Raw genomic sequence first — 14,134 nt, forward strand, 5'->3', positions numbered from 1 at the left:
GACTGTTGGAAAATGATCACCAATGCATCCACTAGGGCCACTTCCTTAAGTACTCTGGGATGCAGACTATCAGGCCCCGGGGATTTATCGGCCTTCAATCCCATCAATTTCCCCAACACAATTTCCCGCCTAATAAGGATATCCTTCAGTTCCTCCTTCTCACTAGACCCACTGTCCCCTAATACATTCAGAAGGTTATTTGTATCTTCCTTCGTGTAGACAGAACCGAAATATTTGGTCTGCCATTTCTTTGTTCCCCATTATAAATTCACCTGAATCCGACTGCAAGGGACCTACGTTTGTCTTCACTAATCTTTTTCTGTTCATATATTTAAAGAAGCTTTTGCAGTCAGTTTTTATGTTCCCTGCAAGCTTCCTCTCGTACTCTATTTTCCCCTTCTTAATTAAACCCTTAGTCCTCCTCTGTTGAATTCTAAATTTCTCCCAGTCCTCAGGTTTGTTGCTTTTTCTAGCCAATTCATATGCCTCTTCCTTGGTTTTAACACTATCCTTAATTTCCCTTGTTAGCCACGGTTGAGCCACCTTCCCCGTTTTATTTTTACTCCAGACAGGGATGTACAATTGCTGAAGTTCATCCATGTGATCTTTAAATGTTTGCCATTGCCTATCCACCATCAACTCTTTAAGTATCATTTGCCAGTCTATTCTAGCCAATTCACGTCTCATGCCTTCAAAGTTACCTTTCCTTAATTTCAGGACCCTCGTCTCTGAATTAACTGTGTCACTCTCCATCTTCATAAAGAATTCTACCATGTTATGGTCACTCTTCCCCAAGGGGCCTTGCACAACAAGATTGCTAATTAGTCCATTCTCATTACACATCACCCAGTCTAGGATGGCCAGCTCTCTCGTTGGGTCCTCGACATATTGGTCTAGAAAACCATCACTAATACACTCCAGGAAATCCTCCTCCACCGCATTGCTACCAGTTTGGTTAGCCCAATCAATATGTAGATTAAAGTCGCCCATGATAACTGCTGCACCTTTATTGCACACACACACATATATATCTCCCACACACACACACACATATACCTCCGACACACAAACCACACACATATATACCTCCCACATACACACATACACATATATACCTTCCACACACACACACACATATATATATACCTCCCACACACATCTATACCTCCCACACACACACACCCCCATATACAGACCCACAGACACTGCCCCACACACACACACATATATACCTCCCACAGACACTCACCCAAACACACACCCACTCATACACACACACACACACAAACACACACACAGAGACACCACCCCACAGACACTCACTCATACATACACCCATACATACACACTCTCACACACATCGATCCCCCTCACATACATTCACACATACACAAAACCCCCCCACCCACACACACCCATATACACACACACAGATCCCCTCTGACACACACACACACACACAAAAACACAGAACCCCTCCCCTACATACACACACACCTCCATATTTAAACGCATACACACACATCATCATCATTTTAGTTGTTATTGCCCATTTTTTTAAGAACCTGCCAATCGGCCTAAAATTCAATTTTTTCACGGAGAATCAGGGTGTAAGGCCCAATTTCTTTTGGGTGGAATTTTTCGCCGGCGATAATTTTAGGAATCTTAGCGGTATCTTGGGTGGCAATCCGGCTCAGGAGGCCAATGGTTGTGAAGACCGTGACTGGATTGGACGTCACCAAGGTCCAGGTCGCTGATTGGAGCGTGGGCAGGTACAGTGAGGTCGGGGCAAGGTTGGAGTGGGGTCAGGGCGAGGGGTCGGGGCGAAGGAGTCGCAAGGTCAGGGTGAGGTTGGGGTGAAGGAACGGTGAGGTCGGGGCAAGTTCGAGGCGAGGGGTCGGAGCGTGGTCAGGGTGAGGGGTCGGGCGAGGGGTCGGGGCGAAGGAGTCGCAAGGTCAGGGTGAGGTTGGGGTGAAGGAACGGTGAGGTCGGGGCAAGGGGTGAGGGTGAGCGTGGTCAGGGTGAGGGTCGGGCGAGGGGTCGGGGCGAAGGAGCGGCGAGAGATTGTAGAGCGACACACACATATATACATCTCAATATACATACACACATAGAACTCCTTGGACTTGAGCGGAATACTTAATTGGAGGAAGGCAAATTTCAGTGGGATGAGAAAGGGTAAATTGGAATCAAAGATGGCATTCAAAATTGTAGTTCCAGTCCTCTGGCACCAACCCGTTTCTGAGGAGGATTGGGACATTAAGATACAACCTCGAAGCTGAGGGAATCGTGGGCGGAAATCACGGAGGTACTGGCCACAATCTTCCAATCCTCAATAAATACAGGGATGGTGCCAGAGGACTGGAGAATTGCAAATGTTACACCCTTGTTCAAAAAAGGATGTAAAGATGAACCCAGCAGCTACAGGCCAATCAGTTTAACATTGGTCGTGGGGAAGGTTTCAGGAACAATAATCAGAGACAAAGTTAACAGTCAGTTGGACAAGTATGGATTAATTAAGGAAAGCCAGCACAGATTTATCAAAAGTAAATCATGTTTAACCAACTTGATTGAATTTTTTGATGAGGTAACTGTAATGTCTGTAAGTTTGTAATGTTTGAAGCTCCACACTGTGGATGTGGACGTATTGTGTACTGCAAGTGCAGGGTTAATAATAAACAAAACGAGGCAGATTTCCGGAGACTTCCGAGAGAGCTGTCTGCCATGTTAGGAAGCTGTGTGTGCTGTGCTCTGTGAATATGTCACATTTGGCGACTAAGATGGTATTTTTCGGATGATTTAAAGCTTCATTTATGTTGGTGAAGGATTCAGCCAGCCAAAAGAGAGACTTTGGAAGTTTCTGTCTTTGGAAAAAAGCTACAAAAATCTGAGGTAAAATACAGCACATGGTGTGAACAGCTAGAGATTAAAATGGCAGGTGTATTGGGATATTTGGGTGAATATGGACACGGCCGGGAAAGTTTTAAAGCGTACGTGGATCGGCTAGAAACGTATTTCACTGCAGATAACATAATCAAAGTTACAGACAATGCAGTCCAGAACCGGGCTGTGTTGGAACGTAAGAAAGCGATCTTCTTATCGGAGGCAGGTCCGGCATTATACGAAACCCTTGTAAATCTGCTTGTGCCTGACGAGCCAAAGGACACAACGCTTAAAGAGATTTTAACGAAGCTGGAGCAGCACTATAACCCCAAACCGTTAGAAATTGCTGAAAGCTATCGTTTCAGGATTCAGAATCAAAAGGCTGATGAAATTATCAGTGATTGCATCGTAGCATTAAAGAAACTATTGATGCACTGAAATTTTGGAAACTTTCAAAACCAAGCATTATGGGATCGTTTTGTTTGTGGGGTGAAAAATGATGCGATCAGAAGGAAGTTATTGACGACGGATGACTTGACTTTTGAGATTGCTTGTCAGACAGCGAGGTCGATGGGCATGGCTGAACAATATTCCCAAGAATTAAATAATGATTACGGTTGTCAGTCAACCGAGGTAAATCACCTGCAGGTTCAAAGTAAAAGACGGACATGGCCGAAAGTCTGAGAAACTGGAAATTCTACCAGAGCATCGAAGTCGTGCTATAGGTGCCTGGGACAACACATTGCTCAAAGTTGTCCATACGTGAAGGCAGAATGTTTCTTCTGCAGAAAGACTGGGCATCTTGCGAAGGCATGCCGACTGAAGGGTAAATCAGCTTTCAAAGCTATGAGTCCAGTGTTCAAAGCTGTGAGTAGAAATCCAAAGAGACTACATAGCTTGGAAGAACAACAACAGGACGAGGAGATGTTAAGAGTTACATGACATCAGGAGCATGAGGTTAACGGACAGCGATTCAGAAAACATCAAAATCCACATAGATGTTACGGGATTCAAGATACCAATGGAAATTGACACGGGAGCATCCGTGAGTGTAGTACCGGAGTCACTGTACCTTGAAAATTGCATGATTTCCAACTGGAGAAATCCAAGATAGAGCTGCGAGGCTACTCGGGAGAGAAAATTCCTGTAGTAGGCCGTATCACCGTACTGGTGAAATATAAAGATCAATTTCAGAACTTGCCTCTAATAGTAGTGAAAGGAGACAAGTCTGCCTTACTAGGAATAAATTGGTTGAGCTCACTGAAGCTGGATTAGAGTAAGATTTTCTGTGTGGAAGCGAGATTTTCATCAACGGATGAGGTTATCAAGAAGTATCCAAAGGTGTTCTGTGAAACGGGCAGTCCGATCCACGGCTTCAAGGCGAGTGTCAGGGTACAGAAGGACGTTAGATCGGTTTACTACAAGCACGTTCTGTACCATATGCACTCAAGGAGAAAGTTGAGCAAGAACTCAAAAGACTAGAGACAGAGAACATTATTTGTAAGATAGAGCAATGTAAATGGGCTACACCCATTGTTGTTGTCCCTAAGTCCGATGGTAAGGTAAGATTCTGTGGTGATTATAAAGTAACCGTAAACCAAGTTCTAGAGGGTAATGTCCCCAATACATTGCCGAATATAGATTTGTTCACAACACTGACAGGTGGTCAGATCTTCTCAAAATTGGATCTTATGAATGCCTACTTACAGATTGAACTAGATGAGGAGTCCAAGTCATGTTTGACTATAAATACTCATCTCGGCCTTTATCAATTTAATAGGCTATTGTTTCGAGTGTCTTCCGCCCCTGCCATATTCCAAGGGGTGATGAACCAGATTTTGCAAGGTATTGAAGGGGTAGTATGTTATTTGGATGACATATTAATTTCAGCACCAAATAGGCAAATTCATAATAACATATTAAATGAAGACCTCAAACGGCTAGAGAAGCACAGAGTACGAGTATCTGCTCGTAAATGTGAGTTATTTAAAAACTCAGAGGAGTACTTAGGGTACAGAGTCGACAAAGATGGCTTACATCCGACCATGGAAAAATTGGATGCAATCAGAAATGCATCCACTCCCAGGAAAGTCACTGAACTTCGTTCATTCTAGGGTCTTTTGAACTATTATGGGAAGTTCCTGCCAAATTTGGCTACAGTATTACATCCAGTGAATGAACTTTTGATAAAACAGGTCCATTGGAAGTGGTCAAAAGAATGCGATACAGCATTCAAGGAGTGTAAAGCAAATTGGTAGAGAGCACCATGTTAGTTCACTATGGCATATCTAAGGAGATTAAGCTAGCATGTGATGCCTCTCCTATTGGAGTTGGGGCAGTAATCTCTGATGTATTAAGTAGTGGGGAGGAGAGACCAATTGCTTTTGCTTCACGCACTCTCAGTGCCAGTGAGAGTAATTATGCACAAATTGAAAGGGAAGCTTTGGCATTAATATTTGAGGTCAAGAAGTTTCACAAATACATATATGGTCATCGTTACGGACCATAAGTCCCTAACAGCAATCCTCCATCCAAAGTCCCCAGTTCCAACATTAGCTGCAGCCCGAATGCAGAGATGGGCTTTGATTTTGTCAGCATATACATATGATATTGAATACAGACGATCAGCTGATCACAGTAATGCTGATGCAATGTCTAGATTGCCTTCCCCATCACAAATTACACCCGATAGGGAAGAAGTGTTTTATTTTTCATACATTGATGAACTGCCAGTCACAGCTGAAGAGATTGGTACAGCAACCAAACGTGACCAAGTGATGTCAAAGGTGTATGAGTATATTGCAAATGGATGGCCAAACCAGGTAACAGACAAAGATACACATCCATTCTTCATTCGTAGGAATGAATTATCAGTCGATAAAGATTGTATCATGTGGGGTGCAAGAGCGGTTATACCAAATAAATTCAGGTCCAAATTATTAGGAGACCTTCCTGACCAGCACCTGGGAATGTGCTTGACCAAGAGTTTTGCACACAGTTACTTTTGGTGGCCAGGTCTTGATAACGATATAGAGTACATCATCAGTCAGTGTACGACATGTCAATCGGTAAGCAAGCAACCACCACCAGTACCATTACAGCCAGGGAAATAGCCTCCCAGGATGTGGCAAAGGCTACATATTGATTTTGCTGAGTTAGAAGGACAACAATTGTTCATTGTGATTGATAGCCATTCCAAATGGGTTGAGGTGTTTCCAATGTGAAAATAACAAGTAAAACATTGGACATTTTACAAAAATTATTTTCTTCATTTGGCCTCCCTGAAGAAATTGTTTTGAATAATGGACCACAATTTCGTTCAGAAGAATTTGCACAATTCACGAGCAAAAATGGTGTGAAACATACCAAGGTTCCACCATACCATCCTGCTTCGAATGGTGCAGCAGAGCGCACTGTACAAATTGTAAAACGTGCCCTCATAAAACAAATGTTAGATCGAAATCCAAGGAAACGACAGTTGTCATTGGATCACAAATTGGCTAATTTTTTGATTACATTTCGAAATACTCCTCATACAACTACTGGTCGAACACCAGCAGAGTTGTTTCTCAAACGACAGCCACGAACCAGATTCTCGTTGTTAAAGCCAAATTTGGCACAGTCCGTAGAAGAGACACAATTAAGACAGAAAGAGAATCATGATAGAGGTAGAGTAAAAGAGAGAAGTGTGAAATTAAACCAGAAGGTGAGAGTGAAGAACCATCACCATAAATGGATAAAGTGGTTACCAGGAAGAGTGGTGAAGATATGTGGTCCTCGCACATATTTGGTAACGATGTTTGATCATGGACAGGTTTGGTTTGTCCATATTGATCATATTTTACCTACAGACATGGAAGGAGTTGAAGGTGGGAATGATTCAATTATTTCTGACTCATCAGATAGTTTTGATACACCAGTAGCAAATCCTCAATCCAATGTACTGGAAACAAATCCAGGAGAGAATCAGAATGAAAGTCTGAGTCCGAGTCAGGAAAACAAAGAGCCTGAAGTTAGAGTGAGTTCAAATGAAAATCAAGGGAATTCCGTGGAGGAAAACGTTCCTCAGGATGAGCCTCGAATGAGTGTGAAATCGACACCATGTTTGGAAGGTTCTGTTTGAGAGCGAAGGTATCCTCTTTGAAACAGAAAACAAGTGGTAAAGTTAAATTTGTAAATATGGAAAAAAAATAAGTTTATATCATGTGTTATGTATAAACATGAAAGTTATGTATGATGTTTGTTATGATGGCTTCTTCATTGAGGAGGGAGAAGTGTAATGTCTGTAAGCCTGTAATGTTTGTAGCTCCACACTGTGGATGTGGACGTATTGTGTACTGCAAGTGCAGGGTTAATAATAAACAGAACCAGGCAGCTTTCCGGAGACTTCCGAGAGAGCTGCCTGCCATGTTAGGAAGCTGTGTGTGCTGTGCTCTGTGAATATATCACAGTAACTGAGGGTTAATGAGGGCAATGCGGTTGAAGTGGTGTTCATGGATTTCAGAAATGCATTTGATAAAGTGGCAGCAAAGTTGAAGCCCGTGGAATAAAAGGGACAGTGGCAGCATGGATACGGAATTGGCTCAGTGACAGGAAACAGAGAGTAGTGGTGAATGGTTGTTATCGACTGGAGGAAGGTATACAGTGGTGTTCCCCAGGGGTCGGGACTGGGACCACTGCTTTTCCTGATATATTAATGACTTAGACATACAGGACACAATTTCAAAATTTGTAGATGACACAAAACTTGGAAGTATAGTCAACAGTGAGGAGGAGAAGGATAGACTTCAGGAAGACATTGACAGGCTGGTGGGATGGGCGGGCACGGAGCAGATGGAATTTATCGCAGAAAAGCGTGAAGTGTTACATTTTGGTCGAAAGAACGAGGAGAGACAATATAAACAAACGGGTACAATCCTAAAGGGGGGGCATGAACAGAGAGACCTGGGGGTATATGTGTACAAATTGTTGACGGTGGCAGGGCAGGTTGAGAAAGCAATTAAAAACGTTTATGGGCCTGGGCTTCATAAACCGAGGCATAGAGTGCAAAAGCAAGTAATTATGATGAACCTTTATAAAACACTGGTTCGGTCTCAACTGGAGTATTGTGTCCAATTCCGGGCACCGCACTTTAGGAAGGATGTGAAGGCTTTAGAGAGGGTGCAGGAATGATTTACGAGAATGGTTCCAGGGATGAGGGACTTCAGTGACGTGGATAGACGGGAGAAGCTGGGGTTGTTCTCCTTGGAGCAGAGAAGGTTGAGAGGAGATTTGATCGAGGTGTTCAAAGTCATGAGGGGTCTGGACAGAGTAGATCGAGAGAGACTGTTGCCATTGGTGGAAGGGTCGAGAACCAGAGGACACAGGTTTAAGGCGATTGGCAGAAGAACCAAAGGAGACATAAGAAAAATGTTTTTACGCAGCGAGTGGTTAGGATCTGGAATGCGCTGCCTGAGAGGGTGGTGGAGGCAGACTCAATCTTATCTTTCAGAAGAGAGTTGGATAAGTACCTGAAGGAAAACATTTGTAGGTCTCCGGGGAAAGGGCGGGGGAGTAGGACAGGCTGAGAGTGGGCACGGGCTCAACGGGCTGAATGGCCTTCTGCCGTGCTGTGACCATCCTATGATTGCATGACTGTAAGGGAATCAAGGGATATGGGGATAGTGCAGGAAGGTGGAGTTGAGGTCGAACATCAGCCATGATCTCATTGAATGGCGGAGCAGGCTCGAGGGGCAGGATGGTCGACTCCTGCTCCTAATTCTTATGTTCTTATGTTACCAATGTTTCCCCTAAGGAACCCCTATCTATGTAATCTCCTCCAGCCCCACAACCCCCGAGATGTCTGCACTCCTCTAATTCTGCCCTCCTGAGCATCCCTGACACACACTCACTCACATACTCACTCACTCACACACTTACACACACAGTCACTCACACACACACACACACTCATACACACAGTCACTCACTCACACATTTACACACACACACGCTCACACACACACAGTCTCACACACACACCCACACATAGTCACTCATACATACACCCATACATACACTCTCATACACATAGATCCCCCCCCACACACACACTCACTCACGCATATACAAAAACCCCCACCCACACAAACACTCTCTCTCACACACACTTACACACTCACTCACACACACACACACTCACACACACAGTCACTCACTCACACATTTACACACACACACGCTCACACACACACAGTCTCACACACACACCCACACATAGTCACTCATACATACACCCATACATACACTCTCATACACATAGATCCCCCCCCCACACACACACTCACTCACGCATATACTAAAACCCCCACCCACACAAACACTCTCTCTCACACACACTTACACACTCACTCACACACACACACACACTCACACACAAACCTCCCTGTTATCCCTTTCCCAGATATGGGACTCTATCTCTCCTCCATCAATAGACACAGCTGAGAACTACCAATGGTGCTGGTGCTGACAGACTGGGGAGTCTAACACTTGGCTCCAAGTCCCCAGACAGCTGCCAGAGAGCTCTCAAATCGACAAAAGAAATTCTTCGTCGGATTTAAATTGGCGGTGCTCGACAACTTATGAGGCTGCAGCTGAAACCATTCTGATTCATTCTCCCCATCCTTCCTCAAATAAAATAACTCAGCATTTGGAGTTGGACCAAGGATCTAAGTTGCAGTGTCTGGCTGCAGATCCCCAGCATGGTTGTTGAGTCTGGCCCTGTCTGCAGCTCTGAGGGTGTCTGGGGAGGTGCCCATGGTCCTGTGACAGACAAGACGTGTCCTGCACTTAGCCACTCCGCAGTCTGGTCCTCCGGGGAGTTTAGATTTGCAAACTACTGTTGTCTTACAGATCAAATACAGCTGGGATTACTGGAGTGCCGAGACTAACCTACTAGAATCTAATTCTGACAGACTGAAACGCCATTTGTAAAATCTCAGTTTTGCAATTCACTTACCTTGAAAGGAAAGAGATAGATCCTCTGGCACAATGAAATTACCAGTCGCGGCAGTGACAATTGAACACCGATCTTCCATTGCAAATTTCCAATAAAGAAGCGATCAAATTTGTCTTACAGACTAATTAAGATCACTATCTCCAGTTACAAAAGATTAAACAACAATGTGAATTAATAAAGTACCTTTAATGTAATAAATCGTCCCAAAGTGCTTCTCAGGAACTAGTATCAGACAAAGAAAATAAATACTTGTATTTATATAGTGCCTTTCATGACCAACAGCCAATGAATTTCTTTCTGAAGTGTAGTCACTGTTGTAATATGGGAAACGCGGCAGCCAATTTGCGCACAGCAAGCTCCCATGAACAGCAATGTGATAATGACCAGATAATCTGTTTTAGTGATATTAATTGAGGGATAAATATTGGCCCCAGGACACCGGGGATGACTCCCCCTGCTCTTCCTCGAAATAGTGTCATGGGATCTTTACATCCACCTGAGAGAGCAGACAGTGCCTCGGTTTAACGACTCATCCGAAAGACGGCCTCTCCGACAGTGCGGCACTCCCTCAGTACTGCCCCTCCGACAGTGCGCCACTCCCTCAGCACTGCACTGGGGGTGTCAGCCTGGATGTTTGTATTCAAGTTCCCGGTGTGAAACTTGAACCCACAACAATCTGAGTCAAAGGTGAGAGGGAGTGCTGACACTGAACAAAGAAGGAGACTTTAGGGCAGGTGACCAAAAGCTTGGCCAATGAGGCAGGTTTTAAGGAGTGTCGAAAAGGGGGAGAGCGGTATCAAGGTGGAGAGATTTAGGGAGGGAGTTCCAGAGCTTGGGGCCCAGGCAGCTGAAGGCACAGCCATCGATGGTGGAGTGGGGGAGTGACAAGGGACCGAAATTGGAGGAGCGCAGAGAGCTGGAGGGTTGTGGGGCAAGAGGAGGTTGGAGATAAACCATGGGCGAGGCCACCGAGGGAGTTGAAAACAAGGACAAGAATTTCAAATTTAAGTGGTTGCCGGACCGGGAGCCAATCAATGTGCATCAGTGAGCACAGGGGGTGATGGGTGAGCGGGACTTGGTGTGAGTTAGGACACGGGGCAGTGAGCACAGGGGGTGATGGGTGAGCGGGACTTGGTGTGAGTTAGGACACGGGGCAGTGAGCACAGGGGGTGATGGGTGAGTGGGACTTGGTGCGAGTTAGGACACGGGGCAGTGAGCACAGGGGGTGATGGATGAGCGGGACTTGGTGCGAGTTAGGACACGGGGCAGTGAGCACAGGTGGTGAAGGGTGAACAGTTTTTTGGATGAGTTCAAGTCTCTGATGGGTGGAAAATGGGAGGCCAGCCAGGAGAGCCCTGGAATGGTCGTGTCTGGAGTTAACAAAGGTGAGGATGAGAGTTTCAGCAGCGATGAGCTGAGGGGGGGCGGAGACGGGGGATGTTATGGGCAATGTCATGCACGTGGTCATGGTGACGGGGTTTGAATCTTAGCTCCGGGTCAAAGGGCGAGTTTGCAAAGAGTCTTGTTCAACCTGAGGCAGTGGGCAGGGACGGGGATGGATTGGGTAGCTCGGGAATATAATTTGTGACTGGGATGATTGTACTGGCGGTGAGATAGAGCTGGGGGTTGTCGGCCTATATGTGGAACCTATCATCGTGTCTTCAAATGACGCCCACAACCCAGGAACGAATAAAACAAAAAACACGATGACTGTCTAGTGCTGGGGTTCGAACCCTGCACCCTCTGACCCTGAGGAACCCTGCACCCTCTGACCCTGAGGCTGGAACCCTGCACCCTCTGACCCTGAGGAACCCTGCACCCTCTGACCCTGAGGCTGGAACTCTGCACCTTCTGACCCTGAGGAACCCTGCACCCTCTGACCCTGAGGAACCCTGCACCCTCTGACCCTGAGGCTGGAACCCTGCACCCTCTGACCCTGAGGAACCCTGCACCCTCTGACCCTGAGGAACCCTGCACCCTCTGACCCTGAGGCTAGAACCCTGCACCCTCTGACCCTGAGGAACCCTGTACCCTCTGACCTTGAGGAACCCTGCACCCTCTGACCCTGAGGCTGGAACCCTGCATCCTCTGACACTGAGGAACCCTGCAACCTCAGACCCTGAGGAACCCTGCACCCTCTGACCCTGAGGAACCCCGTACCCTCTGACCCTGAGGCTGGAACCCTGCACCCTCTGACCCTGAGGAACCCTGCACCCTCTGACCTTGAGGCTGGAACCCTGCACCCTCTGACCCTGAGGAACCCTGCACCCTCTGACCTTGAGGCTGGAACCCTGCACCCTCTGACCCTGAGGAACCCTGCACCCTCTGACCCTGAGGATCCCTGTACCCTCTGACCCTGAGGAACCCTGCACCCTCTGACCCTGAGGAACCCTGTACCCTCTGACCCTGAGGAACCCTGCACCCTCTGACCCTGAGGTTGGAATCCTGCACCCTCTGACCTTGAGGAACCCTGCACCCTCTGACCCTGAGGCTGGAACCCTGCACCCTCTGACCCTGAGGAACCCTGTACCCTCTGACCCTGAGGCTGGAACCCTGCACCCTCTGACCCTGAGGAACCCTGCACCCTCTGACGCTGAGGTTGGAACCCTGCACCCTCTGACCTTGAGGCTGGAACCCTGCACCCTCTGACCCTGAGGAACCCTGCACCCTCTGACCCTGAGGAACCCTGCACCCTCTGACCTTGAGGAACCCTGCACCCTCTGACCTTGGGGCTGGAACCCTGCACCCTCTGACCCTGAGGTTGGAACCCTGCACCCTCTGACCCTGAGGCTGGAACCCTGCACCCTCTGACCCTGAGGAACCCTGCCCCCTCTGACCCTGAGGAACCCTGCACCCTCTGACCCTGAGGAACCCTGCACCCTCTGACCTTGAGGAACCCTGCACCCTCTGACCTTGGGGCTGGAACCCTGCACCCTCTGACCCTGAGGTTGGAACCCTGCACCCTCTGACCCTGAGGCTGGAACCCTGCACTCTCTGACCCTGAGGAACCCTTAACCTCTGACCCTGAGGCTGGAACCCTGCACCCTCTGACCCTGAGGAACCCTGCACCCTCTGACCCTGAGGTTGGAACCCTGCACCCTCTGACCTTGAGGCTGGAACCCTGCACCCTCTGACCCTGAGGAACCCTGCACCCTCTGACCCTGAGGAACGCTGCACCCTCTGACCCTGAGGAACCCTGCACCCTCTGACCTTGAGGAACCCTGCACCCTCTGACCTTGGGGCTGGAACCCTGCACCCTCTGACCCTGAGGCTGGAACCCTGCACCCTCTGACCCTGAGGAATCCTGCACCCTCTGACCCTGAGGAACCCTGCACCCTCTGACCCTGAGGAACCCTGCACCCTCTGACCTTGAGGAACCCTGCACCCTCTGACCTTGGGGCTGGAACCCTGCACCCTCTGACCCTGAGGTTGGAACCCTGCACCCTCTGACCCTGAGGCTGGAACCCTGCACCCTCTGACCCTGAGGCTGGAACCCTGCACTCTCTGACCCTGAGGAACCCTTAACCTCTGACCCTGAGGCTGGAACCCTGCACCCTCTGACCCTGAGGAACTCTGCACACTCTGACCCTGAGGAACCCTGCACCCTCTGACCCTGAGGAACCCTGCACCCTCTGACCCTGAGGAACCCTGCACCATCGGATCCTGAGGCTGGAACCCTGCACCTTCTGACCCTGAGGAACCCTGAACCTCTGACCCTGAGGAACCCTGAACCTCTGACCCTGGGAACCCTGAACCTCTGACCTTAAAGCGAAAACCCTAGCACTAAGCCAAAGGCTCACTCCAATAACTAGGGGGTGGGATGTGATTTCTCACGTCAGATCATAGTATCATAACAAACTACAACACTGAAGGAGGTCATTCCGGCCCATCGTGTTCGCGCCGGCCGACCAAGAGCTATCCAGCCTAATCCCACTTTCCAGCTCTCTGTCCGTAGCCCTACAGGTTACGGCACTTCAGGTGCACATCCAGGTACTGTTTAAATGTGGTGAGGGTTTCTGCCTCTACCACCCTTTCAGGCAGTGAGTTCCAGACCCCCACCACCCTCTGGGCGAAGAAATTTCCCTCAAATCCCCTCTAAACCTCCCCCCAATTACATTAAATCTATGCCTCTGTTTATTGAGCCCTCTGCTAGAGGAAACAGGTCCTTCCTATCCACTCTATCCAGGCCTCTCATAATTTTATACACCGCAATCAGGTCTCCCCTCAGCCTCCTCTGTTCCAAGGAAAACAACC

At 47.8% G+C, this 14,134-nt stretch overlaps 1 protein-coding gene across 1 annotated transcript in view; it reads right to left on the reverse strand.

Annotated features, from left to right (window-relative positions):
* The window catches only part of LOC139278990 (cadherin-11-like), a 231,596-nt gene that overhangs the window by 67,040 nt on the left and 150,422 nt on the right, over positions 1-14,134 (reverse strand). The gene's annotated exons all lie outside the window — the stretch shown is intronic.

This window comes from Pristiophorus japonicus, chromosome 13, assembly GCF_044704955.1.
Source record: "Pristiophorus japonicus isolate sPriJap1 chromosome 13, sPriJap1.hap1, whole genome shotgun sequence".
Classification (NCBI taxonomy): domain Eukaryota; kingdom Metazoa; phylum Chordata; class Chondrichthyes; family Pristiophoridae; genus Pristiophorus; species Pristiophorus japonicus.